Source organism: Macaca fascicularis, chromosome 15 (assembly GCF_037993035.2).
Source record: "Macaca fascicularis isolate 582-1 chromosome 15, T2T-MFA8v1.1".
In the NCBI taxonomy this organism is placed as follows: Eukaryota; Metazoa; Chordata; class Mammalia; order Primates; family Cercopithecidae; genus Macaca; species Macaca fascicularis.
The window spans coordinates 110188989-110202185 of record NC_088389.1 but is presented as its reverse complement, the minus strand read 5'-3'; the positions used below and the strand labels follow the sequence as shown (position 1 = coordinate 110202185).

At 41.1% G+C, this 13197-nt stretch overlaps 2 long non-coding RNA genes across 5 annotated transcripts in view; one reads left to right on the top strand and one right to left on the bottom strand.

The window, feature by feature from the left end:
* LOC107127681 (uncharacterized) overlaps window positions 1-13197 on the bottom strand; it is a 63504-nt gene that overhangs the window by 3037 nt on the left and 47270 nt on the right. The window lies entirely within an intron of this gene.
* Window positions 1-13197, top strand: part of LOC123569097 (uncharacterized) — a 44736-nt gene that overhangs the window by 9486 nt on the left and 22053 nt on the right. The gene's annotated exons all lie outside the window — the stretch shown is intronic.

Sequence of the window (13197 nt, the reverse complement as noted above, 5' to 3'; positions counted from 1 at the left end):
TTACATTCATACCACGATAATAATAACAATTTTTATGTGGACCTTTTTTTGCCTATGAGATGTTACTACTAGAATACCAAAAAGAAACAAGTGTGTACTCTTCATCCAAAGATTGCAACACAAAGAAATACAAAGAATATAAGGCTTCAGGGTTATTTTTGGTGGGACAGATATTATTCATTTGGAAATAGCAGATATGTCAACTACTAAGTCAGCATTCCTGGTGAGTTCCTTGAAAACAAGACCTAATTTAGCTGTTTTTGTGTGAGAAATTACAAGAAAGTCACTGATACAAATTCTATGTTCAAAGGTACTCACAAAAAAACTTGAAGAACAAATATAAATATTTTTATCCTTTGTTTTCAGCTAGAATTTGCTGTATGTCAAATTTGCCTATTGTTTCACCCTAGGTCTTGTGAGAAGATAAAAATGAAACAGAATAACTCTTTTGTAATATTTTAATGTGCTTTGACTTTTTGTTTTGTATTTTCTTAGAACTTTTCCCTATTCTTCCAGAGACATCTAAAAAACATGCCTCAGAGAATTTTAGGATTGTTAAAGAAATGGTTCAAAATGAAAAAAAAAAAACTAATATTCAATTTCTGATATTCAAAAGGGAATTATGTCACAAGTCAACATAGTCTTGAAAGCCAGGCTTTGTCAAAACAGAAAGAACTTTCTAGAATAATCATATCATGACATCAAGAGTTAGGCATGAGTCCGGGAGTGGTGGCTCATGCCTGTGATCCCAGCACTTTGGGAGGCTGAGGCGGGTGGATCACCTTAGGTCGGAAGTTCGAGACCAGCCTGGCCAACATAGTGAAACCCCGTCTCCTACTAAAAATACAAAAAATTAGCCAGGTGTGGGGGTGGGTGCCTGTGATCCCAGCTACTCTGGAGGCTGAGATAGAAGAATCACTTGAACTCAGGTGGCAGAGGTTTCAGTGAACCCAGGTCGCACCATTGTACTCCAGCCTAGGCAACAAAAGCGAAACTCCATCTCAAAAAAAAAAAAAAAAAAAAAAAAAAAAATAGAGCCAGGCATGGGTGACTAGATAATGATTTCTTCCATGGAGAGGAAAAGCTAGGCAGTGAAACTTGCTACCCTGAGATAGCAGGAAGATGTAATAACAGGAAGTGAAAAACCCCAGACTTATTCCTCTTGGTCTGAGGGTTGTGGGAGGAGAAGAAGGTTAGTAGTGGTTAGGCTACATCTTTTCTCTTGGGGCCAATGTTCCTTGGGTAGAAATATATATCAAACACATAAATCATTTCACTGATTTAATAAATATCTTTTCATGCTTTTCCATATCTGCAATCAGGATGTGTCACAGCTTTCTGGACATTATTATTAGTTTATTATTATATTATTATTAGTAGGAGTAGTACATAGAACAATGGTACATCTTAACACCAATGGCATCTTAGAGTCAACGAAATGTGTTAGGTTGAGGAGAAAGGGGAAGAGAGTGGCATCTGTGCTCTTTTCCACCTAGGACTCTGTCCTCACAGACTGCTCTCAGCAACCAAGAAGGCCATATGAAAGTAAACCCACATGTCACCCAAGGTGAGGTAGAAAGTGGACCTCTGGCACCATTATCTGCTTCTCCATAGCATGAATGAGCTCTAGAATATCGAAGGAGGGTCTGGAAAGCTCAGGGAGAGTTGAATAAGAACCTTCTAGGAGGAGGGCAGTCACCATGTTAGGGGCAGAAATTGAAGGACTGCCTTGCAGAGTGGCTGGGCCTGGATCTACTGGGAGTCCTGCACCAGCAAGGGTGAACATGGGACTAAGTCACCAGGGAGGTGACCAGCTCTAGATCAAGCTAAAAAAGAAAACTGGCCATGACCTACACTAGTCCCAGGCTCTAGGACCAGGTCCCAGCAGAACCTCCTGGAAGGAGAACCACCTTCTGTGGTCATCAGTTTCCCAGCTCAGGGGTCTTCTGCAGTAGACCTCACGAGAATCCAGGGTGGACTCTGCTGTTCTGAGGACCCTGTCTCCCCACTGCTGCACAGAGTCACCCCAGCCTCACCTCTTCAAATGGACGCAGGGGCTGTCTTGGGGAAGAACAGGGAGCAAACTCACAAATCTGAAAGACTGTGCATTTCTTTCAAGATAGGCTGAGTGTAGGTAGAAAAACTGCCAAAATTAATGAAGAAGATGAAATTTCCTGGGGTGTTAAAATAAATTTAGTTGTTTCTTTTTTTCTTGCTGCCCAGTTAGGTGTTTATCAACTAATAGAAAAATGAAAGGAACTGTAGTTTCTATCAATATCTGATTGGTAACATAAGTGAATGTGTAATGAAGACATTGCCGTCAAGTAATGAAGTAATGAAGACACTGCCCTCGAGAAGTTTAGAATCTAGAATGATAATATGAGAACATACATAAATATAAGTTACCTTTAACATAAATGTCTTTGAGAGATAGACCAACTATCTATGTCTATGAGAGATAGACTATGTATCAATTAGCAAATTGTGATTCTATGATCTGTATTTTAATAGTAATGGTGTTTAATTGGAACCAAAGGATACTGTCATTATGAGGATGATTACTTGTGTAGTAGGAGTGTGCTAGGTGAACAGAGTAGATGTCGCCAAGTGGATGGACCATTGTGTCATAATGACATAAAGCACATTGGAACATCTCTCTTAATTCAAATGAATCCCCTCTTTATAAAGCTGGGCTTATTGACTAAAGACCATTATTATGTAAAGACTGAATGAGAGGAAGCCATAAAACATGCTCTTTCACCCCTTTTGTGTTTATAGCTACCCAGAAATGAACATCAATATTTAACTGTCTGGATAATTTTAGGCTTGTGAAAAACCAATTAGCTATGACTCGGTCCCAGTGTTTGGAGCCTTCGTGGAGCAGAGTATGGGAGTGTTTAGTTCTTGTGGTCAGAAGCAGAGAGCTTGGAGAAAGGTTAGAGTGGCAAGGGTCGTTGCTGGCTTAGTGGGGTCTCCTGGGATGTTATATCCTGAAGGGGCAGGCCGGGGCCAGGTTAGTACGCAGCAGCCCTTGTAAGGCAGTCAGAGAAGGATTCAGGAGAATTGTTGGCAGCACACAGAACCCTTGGCTGCAAGAGCTGCATCACTGAAAATACATCACAGACTTGAGCGTTTCATTCTAGGCAGTTTAGGACTACCCCTGCCTTCAGGTAGAAACCTCCAGGCTTATAAAACCTAGGTCAGCTACAGTGATTCTGATTCCTCTGAATAAATAAGTCCTCCTCTCCAATCAGAGCTTACATGTCTTTGTATGAAAATAAGCCCCCATCCTCAGACTTCACAGGTCTTCTGGAGGGACATCTATGTTTGGCCTGGGGGAGACAGAGTGGAGTGTGGGGCCTGGACTTATGCTAATTAGGAAGTTCTCCTGTTTCCTTAGTGGTCCAGAGTCCCATGGTCTCTGTCTTAGTCTGTTTTGTGTTGCTATAAAGGAATACCCACGACGGTTATCTATGAAGAAAAGGAGTCATGTCGTTCATGGTTTTGCTGGCTGAATAGTTCAAGGGCATGGCCCTGGCTTCTGACGAGGTCTTTCATGCTATGTCACAATGTGGCAGAGAAGGTCAAAGGGGAAGTAGACACATGGGAAGAGGGGGATACCTGAGGGGCATCCCGGTTTTACAACAATCCTCTCTCATGAGAACTAATCCAGTCTCCCAAGAGTGAGAACTCACGTGCTACAGCAAGAATAGCACCAAGCCTGTTATGACGGATCCACCCCAACCCATACACCTCTTAGCAAGTGCCACCTCCCAAAACCACGACTTTGGGGATCAAACTTAAACACGAGTTTTGGTGGAGACGAACCATATCCAAGTCCAGTAGTCTCTGATGCTCAGAGGGCCAGACTTATTGTCTAATTTTTATTAATTCTTTTTTCTCTCAGACATCATTAGTTGTCTACCCGATATCTATTTATCCATATCTTCCTTCCTTATGGAATCTCATATCTATTTGTGGCAAGAGAGGAACCAGCCCCAGGCAAGATAAGTGATTTCCCAAACTTCACAGGAGCTAGAGGTTATCAAAGAGGAATAAGTGAAAGTTTTCTGGGTGATGGTTTCTGGGAGAGAGTTTACCTCTCTCATCAGAGGACAGACTCAGCTGGCCTGGCCTTACCTGCCTTAAACTCAGACACATTGTCTGGACCTGCACTGGGGTCCCCATGTGGCTAATTAGAGCACAGAGACCAGAGGCCCGTTACAGTCCACACTTGCATTTATTTAGCAATTACTTATGGAGCACCCACTGCATTTCAGGCCCAGTGTACAAAATACAGACACAGAGTTCGTGTTATTACTCCTATCTGTGATTGCATTCCTGAAGCCTTCTGATTGTAACAGAAATCACTGCTGGTGTAAGCAATCAATACATTAAAATATAAATACAAGAAGGAAAGGGGGATTCACAGAAGATACTGGATGTGAAGAGTTTCACTGTGAGACTGAAAAAATGTGATTTGAGAAACAGATGGAAGACAAGGAGGCCAGGCACCAGGAAGCACAGCATGCTCACTCCGGGAATGGTCAGGTTAGAATCAGAACATCGCCACCATTGCAACCTTCAAGCAAGGCTGTGACCACACGTGCTGCTGCTGCTGCTGCTGACTTTTGCCCATATTCAAGAGCCAGTATCTTTGGAGACAGCATCAGATTCTGCTGAGCTTTCTCACATGTCTAGACACTAGTGATTTAGGAAAATGAATGGAAAATTTCCTTTTCAGAAAAGGAAAATGATGCCTCCACTGTTGCCCTATTTTTTTGTGGATGGGGATGATGAGACCACCATTATGCCAAGGCCACAGTGTTGTGCCAAACAGTTGTAGACTCCAAAGGGATGTGACCAGGTTCAAGAGGTCAAAGAAGAGACCCAGAGCCAGAAAACAAGACATGGGGTCTTACTGGGGGGCTTACATGCATGGGAGAGAGTCTAGTGGTAATGGGCTGGACAGGAGAACCACAACCACTTGCAAAAGGCATGCAGTTTATATAGCATTTTCACTTAACATCCTCTCCTCTTCCAACCTCCACTTGGCAACCTTTATTTAAACTGAAACAAAAGGCCTCAATCCCCTGTATGGCCTGCGTTCTATAGGACAGGGCTCAGATGTTCCTCACAGATAAAGAATGGATCTCTAGGTTGACTACTCCCAGATTCCTTAGCTTGGGACTCTGAACACACATTTCAGGTGCTTCTCCCATACAAGGTCCTTCTCAGGGGATGCTCAAGTCACGTTACCACTGTCAGGTGCATCTACCATAGTCATACAGTTGAAGGCAACCCCAAAGGAGATTGGAACAACCTCAAGGGACATTGGGAGATCATTCCCCTAAAGGAAGAAGGATCAATGATAAGGAACCAAGTAATTTTTTTAAAACTCCATGATGGCAAAAATTATTTACATAGAGTACTAGAGTTTTCAAGGTGGAAAGCAATAAAAATAACTTTTGTACAGTATTTTAACATTTTCAAAGTGCATTTGGTCTTCACAGGACTGAGATGCAGGCAAAGCACGTATTATATCTGAGCCTCAAAAACTCAGGATCATTTTTATAGGATATAAAGTGTTCAGTTATTGCCTGACTTTTTATTTAAGAGGAAAAAGATGTGTAACTTAAGTATGCAACGGTTTCAACTGGGGATGCCTTGTAACTTTTGGAGTACAAACAAAATCCGTGGACAACGTTTATTTATATAAACAAGTGAACTAGTCTTCTGAGAAGTGAAGCTATTCTACTGAGAAGTTAAGGTGATTAGTTTTCATATTAGACTCTTCCCAAATTTTATCTCAAATGCTTATCAAATTATGAAATTCTTATTTTTAAAAGAAAAATCCATGTAGCAGACGTGATCTTAAGCTTAATCAGTATAAAATAAGGGTGGCAAAACATGACATATATCTCATTACTCTCCTATCTCTTGACCTTGGCAGACATAACTAATTAATCATGGCATTCTTTCCCACAAAATCCAGACAGCCTCAGAATCCCTCTCAATACAGCACTGTATGCAGCCCCTACCAATCAATCAGAGTTGGCAATTCCAGAGCAGTGTTTAATGTAAAATAGTAGTTGTTAGGGATTTGTTTTGTTTGTTGAGAATGTTGATGTTCTGGGTAGAGCACCCTTCTTCTGGAAACTGTCTTCTAAGCTTATGGCTCAAATCCTGGCAGATTTGACACTATTGGTTAAACTGTCATCTATGGTTTCTTGGAGTTCAAACCACATGTCCATCAAGGCTGAAGTTTTAGAGAATGTGGTAGAAAAATATCATGATAGTGAAACGTGGGGACTTCCTCTTAGGGCATTCAGTATGGTGCTGCAAGAGGAAGTCACACTTTGACCTTGCTGAATGCAGACTGGCAGGGGAGAGAAATAGCTTTGTTAAGCAAATCAATTTCTGTCCTTCAGGAGCAGTCTCATATTGCTGAATGTCTGGTATTCATGTGCTGGCAAATTGTAAAGGTACATTTCTCAGCTCAAGCTGAAGTGGAATACTGGGAAAATCTGGGCAAGTTAGGAAGTCTGATCTCCAAGCCCTCCCAAGCATTAACCTGGGGTTTAAAGAAAGGTTCATTTTGCCTTCCTTCTCTATCCATCCTCCCAACCACAAGACAGAGGCAGAGATCTGATTCTTTAAACTCCTAAGCAGATACAAGCTAGGAGGAAAAAGTGAGGATGATGTTTAGTTCAAATATCAGGCCAGACCACATTCCTGGTGCTGGTGACTAGGTGGCTGCGATGTTGCAGAAGAAATCCCAAACCTGAATACCAGAGTCAATGATTGCTTAAGCCCCAAGGAAATCCTTAGACCTTTGGGATTTTCTGCACCAATTGTAGGTGAACTGGATGGATGAATTTTCCAAACTTTCCAAAGCCTCTTTCCCTTCCCTTGGGGTTGTTGCAGGGAAAAAAAAAAAAAAAAATTGAGGAGGAGAATCACCCAGCTGGCAGAACCTCAGCTTGGCCACCTGAAGAACTCAATATATTGCCAGGGCAACAATTCAACACATAGATGCCAGTGAGACCCACTAAAACTATCATTTATCTTATTATCCTTTTCCAGCAGGATAATTTTCGTGTTTTTTTCTGTGAAGCTGGAATAATCTTCCTACCAAGGCCATGCACACAGTGCCTTAGTGGTGACTCCCAAAGGAAATCAGAGCCCTTGGGGGCAAGGATCAATAGCATGGATCAATGCCAGGTAGCATTTGCCCCCTCATGTAGCTCTTGTTTTCCCCATGTCTAAGTGGGATGTTTTGATTGGTGTTATCCTAATTTTCTGCCATCATTAAATATTAGTGTCAGAATAGTTGCATTTGTACCTAATGGAATGGAAGAGACATAACCCCATGATACTGGACATTAAGCAATTGGCATTTAGGTGGGCTGCTTATATGTGTGGTTATATGTGGGATTATTGCATTTTGTAAACTGGTGGCTATATTGGTTATCTATTTCCACAAAAATTCTGCTAACATGCAGCCACAAAATTTAGTAGCCTAAAACAACAACCATTTATTTAGCTCATGAGTTTGTGGCTTGGTTGGGTAGTTCTTCTAGTCTTGGCTAGGCTTGGCTGATCTTGGCTTACTCATGCATCTGTGACTCAGCTAGTGGTTTGGCTGATGGTTGGCTGGTCTAGAATGGACTCACCTAAACGTCTGGCTCTGCATAGAGGGTCTTCCCTTCATCAGATTAGCCTGGGCCTGTTCTATTGTTGGTGGCAGGGCTTTAAAAGAGTAGAAGTACATAGGGCCCCTTGAAGTCTAGGCTCAGAACTAGCCCCCTTCCACTTCTGTCTCATTTTATTGGCCATAGCAAGTCACAAGGCCAGTGCAGATTCAAGGAAAGAGGGAAATAGACTCCACCTGTTAATGGAAGTTGCTGCAATCACCCACAGAGGCATGTGGGAAATTATTTAAATGTTAAGAAGAGAGTACTGAGAGAGCTAGGTGGCCATGAAATGGACAGTGGTGGAGATTTATCTCTAAGATCAGCCCAACACTCTTTTCCAAGCAGCACTCAGCTTGTCTGCTCTAAGAAAGGCTTATTTTAACCACAAGACTTACTTGAATGGAAGCTGACAACTTCCCGTAGACTCTGCTTCCTTGGCCATAGTGATTGCCAGAGATAGGCACTTGAATCAAAACTAGGTTAATCAGAGTACCCCATATGTTGCTTTAATGCTTGGTCTAGGAGTTGACAAGGCCTAATTCAAGCCATTCAAAATGCTTCTATAGGTGGGACAGGTGAGAATATATAAATCCGAGGACTGATATCAGCCACAGAAGCACAGGCAAAACAAGCCTGTGGCAATGAAATTGACATCCAAAGAGAAGCAGTCCCTGGACAGGAGGAGAATAGAACCTTGGGGGCATTCTGCTCCTGGTACAGTTACCCCTGAACCCTGTCACACCCATCCTTTCTATGAGCTGGTTTTGGAAGGCAACTCTTTCTCTCTTAAAAAAAAAAAATAACTGAAGCTGGGAGCTGGTTCACTGTAACCAAAGTAGTCTGATATAGGTGTAATTTGGGAAATAGACCTTCTGTTTCAAAACTTCCTATCAACGTGTTTGCAATTCTCTCTATAGCAATTGATCATTTGGGTTAGGAAGGTATATGAATAGGAAAGAGCCACACATTTTGACACCTCCATATATGGTCTGAAAAGCCTTCTGACTCAGACCTTGCAAATCTGTTGTCACCTTTCAACACAGCTCATCCACGTTTTGAAGTTTTTTTCTCTCCCTTTTCTGCCACCTCTAAATTAGCGGACTTTTCCTCTTGTGCTCCTAAAATATTTTTGACACATTTCTAGGGTACAACTCATATATGATCTTATATGCTCACAACTCTATATGCATCTCCCTAGTTAAATTGTGATTCCTTCCTTTGGGTTAGACATAAAAAACAAAAATCTTGTTTACTTTTGTATTCTTGGAGCATAGCATTGCACTGTTTTTAACAAAAACACAAGTATTCTAAAGGTAGTCTATTAAAACTTTAAGCCATTAATACCTTAGCTTCAATTCACTGATAAACATTATTTAAGAACATACTCATGCAACCATCAGTGGTTCTAAATCTTGGCTGCACAGCGAAATCACCTGGGGAGCTTTTCAAATAAATTTATGCTTGAGCCTCACCCCAGACCAATTAAATCAAAACTTCTGGAATTGGGGCCTAGGCATCAATATTTTTAATAGATTTTCAAATGGTTCAAATATGCAGCCAACATTAAGAACTACTGCCATATATGCGGTTTCTGTCTGTTACAAAGAACTAGAGCTGAAGAAAAGATTCCATCTAGTTGGGAGGAAAGCTTCAGGAAAGTGGTGACTTTTGAATTAAATCTTAATGGGTGGGTAGAATTTCAGTAGGGGAACATAAGGGGAGAAAATAAATGTATAACAATGGGAGAAGCAGCTATGCATAGAAAATGGGATGTTCAGGTAAGCTACAGTGTAGGGGTGTCCTGAGAAATAGCATTTACTGAGTATCTACTCTGTGCTAAGCCTGTTACACACATTTCTCAATTAATCATCATCATTACTTTCGGAAAAAATAACTATTTTGTGGATGAAAACACTGAGGCACAGGTAATTAAAAAACTTGCTTAAAGTTTTACAACTAGCTGGTGGTGGATCTGGGACTTAAGCCCAAGTCTAGGCTGGTCTCCAAACCAATGCATGGAGCTTGAAGGTGGGTTGCACCTGTTGGCAGCTACCTTGGTTTCCTGCCTCTGTCTTCTCCAACAGAAGCTATCAAAGGCTCATAGGAGCAGGCTCAGGACCATCTGACTTCTTGAGTAAATATCAACAGGCTTAGTGCATTTGGCCGTGGCCTGAATTCCCCCTGCAGGTGGGGCTTCATATGGGTTGCTCTCCAGAGTGAGCTCTGGTGGCCCAACCACATGGCTGGCTGCCTGCCTGCCTCCACCCAGGTTCAAGCACCGAAGGACCAAGGGAAACTTACCTCTCCCTTGAACTGCAGGATCCCAACTCCTTTTGATGACCCAGATTTCCCAGAAGTATGTCTCTGAAATATTTGTTCTATGTCTCCAATCTTCCATATTTATTTTACTCCTGATTTTAGAAATGACCACGGGGCACTATTCCCGGACACCACAAATGCCCTCTTCCAAGGAGGCCACAGCACCCTGACCACTTCCCATCCAAGTCCTATTTTTTCTCCCTTCCAACTGGCCTCATGCTGCTAAGCCACATGCCTGAGCCAGCCAAGTTAAGGGAGAGGCCAGATTGTGCCTGTCAAGCTAAGCACTGAAGATTTATTGCTAAATGTTCTTTAACAGGAGAGTGCTAGATCAAAAGGGAGATCAATAGGGAGAATTTTCTAGTGAGACTAACTGTAGTTCAGAAATATATTATTTAGAACTCTCTTACTGCATGTGACAGAAAACTCAATTCAAACTCATTTAAGCACACAGAAGGAGGAATTGGCTGCTATGACTTGAAAGTTCAGTACTCATATCTTCAGGCAAGGTTTGATCCAGGGTCTCAAACAATGTTATCAGAAATCATTTACTTTCTCTGTCTTGCATTCATGGGCTTCCTTCTTGAACTCTGTGTGGGTGCTCTGAATCTCTAAGATTATTTCACTGTGAGCACTAGTCATCCCAGCAGAAAAGATAATTTTATTAGTGCACCTTCCCAGGATTCAGAATTAACTATGCTTGAATTAACTTGGGCTTCTGCCTATTTCTAAACCTATCAGTGTGCCCAAAGAGATGGAGTTTTGATGGTAGGGCAGGACTGGCTCATGTACCCACCTCTGAAAAAGCAATATGGCTAAGGAAATTCAGGGCTTAGGTAGCCTAAGCATGGATCACAAGATCCATCTCAAACCACACGTTCTGACTGGGGCTAAGTCCCCAAAGCAAATTTGAAGTATTGTAACCTGGAAAAGAAGAAAATAATCATCAAAAAGGCAAAAACAACAGATGACCTCTACAGAAAGCTATTTTGGAAATCCAGGCCTTGCCCAGTAAAGTCTCTTCTAACATGTGGCAAAGACAAGGAATATAACAGGATCGTCTTCAGCAGCCTACAATTCTCACATCTGTACCAGCACAGACAGGCACATGGCCACCAGACAAATCAGACCAGTGAGCAGCCAGTGAATTCTTTCTCATCTCTTCTGCTAAATATGGGTTAAGCTATGGGGCAGTCCAAGTTTTAGGAAATTTATAGCAACTTCTCAGCATTCATGTTAATAGATATCATGAATAATTGAATCCCACTGGTAAACTCAATCTGTCATTTTATATAAACATTTTACTTTTGTCACCAAGCTTTTTGTCAAAGGTGTTAACAAGTCATTGAAAAACTTATTGAAGGGTTCTGTTTCTACATAGTATGGACTATCATCTGATAAATAGAAAAGTAGGCCCAGCAGTCTAGAGGTGGAGAAGCATCAAGCCTCAGTAATCTATAATGGCTATTTATCTTTTGATATTCTCAAGGTGAGTAAGAATTATTATTTATTCCTTTATAATGTTTTTTAATGTCTTAAGCATTGATGTTAAGTAATATAGATAACCCCCAGGTTTGATTGATTGCTGTGTTTTACAAAAATCAGTTTGACATGTTAGTATAGCAGTTTCACACTGACAGATGCTATGTGGTCAGATGCACAGTTCCATCATACTTCTTAGAATTTCATTGAACAAAACTGACATGGGATAAATGTAAGGCCTCTGGCATACAAAACTATTAGAGCTTCATATGGAGAACTTTAATACAGATTCGACAAAATGATCCAACTTAGCTCCCAAGTGTTCACGACACTCATTTACGAAAAGAAAGGATAGCTGTCAGTTCAGATGGAAAGTCACAGAGAACATTTGTGAATGGCAAGATCCAACAACTAGACTGAAATCAGCTTAGAACTTTCCAAGTCCTCCATCTTCCCTCAGTTCATGCCCTCTCTGTTGTCTTTTCTCTTGTTCTTTCTCCATCTTTGGCAGTTTTGTATATCATTTAATTAACCAGTAAGGAAAAGTTTTAAAGGTCATCATTCAACTTTCTCAATATTTAAATAAAAGATATAATATACTGTTTTTGGAAAGGCAATAGACTGCTTAAAATTGAGGGCTCTGTAGTCTGACAGCCTCCAAAAACCCCAGTCATTTCTGGTGATATGATTTGAAGAAGTTAATGGACTTCCTTTAGCCTTAGTTTTTTACCTGTGTGTAAAATAGTACCTACAACAATAGTACCTACATCTTAGGTACTTTAGCACATATAGTAAGCATTCGATAAGGGATAGCTGTCATCATCATCATCACCACCGCCAGCACTGTCATCAATAATTTATACTTCTAGAAAAAAAATCATTTTTTGAGAAATTTAGAAGTCAAGAAAGTCTCCATGAGGGCAAAGGATGATTTATTAATTATATATATGACATATAAAATCTGCTACAAGAAAATGGGATCAGGAGAGTTTTTTTTAACTTTAAGTAAAATAAGAACTTTACTTAGGTTCTGGGATACATGTGCAGAACATGCAGGTTTGTTACATAGGTATACATGTGCCATGGTGGTTTGCTGCACCTATCAACCCATCATGCATTAGGTATTTGTCCTAATGCTCTCTCTCCCCTTGCCCCCCATCCTCCAATGGGTCCCGGTGCATGATGTTCTCCTCCCTGTGTCCATGTGTTCTCATTGTTCAACTCCTACTTATGAGTGAGAACATGCAGTGTTTGGTTTTCTGTTCCTGTGTTAGTTTGCTGAGAATGATGGCTTCCAGCTTCATCCATGTCCTTGCAAAGGACATGAAGTCACCTCTTTTTACGGCTGCATAGCATTCCATGGTGTATATGTGCCATATTTTCTTTATCCAGTCTATCATTGGTGGGCATTTGGGTTGGTTCCAAGTCTTTGCTATTGTAAATAGTGCCGCAGTAAACATACGTGTGCATGTGTCTTTATAGTAGAATGGTTTATAATCCTTTGGGTATATATCCAGTAATGGAATTGCTGAGTCAAATGGTATTTCTGGTTCTAGATCCTTGAGGAATTGCCACACTATCTTCTACAATGGTTGAGCTAATTTCCACTCCTACCAACAGTGTAAAAGCGTTCCTATTTCCCCACAGCTTTGCCAGCATCTATTGTTTCCTGACTTTTTAATAATCTCCATTCTAACTG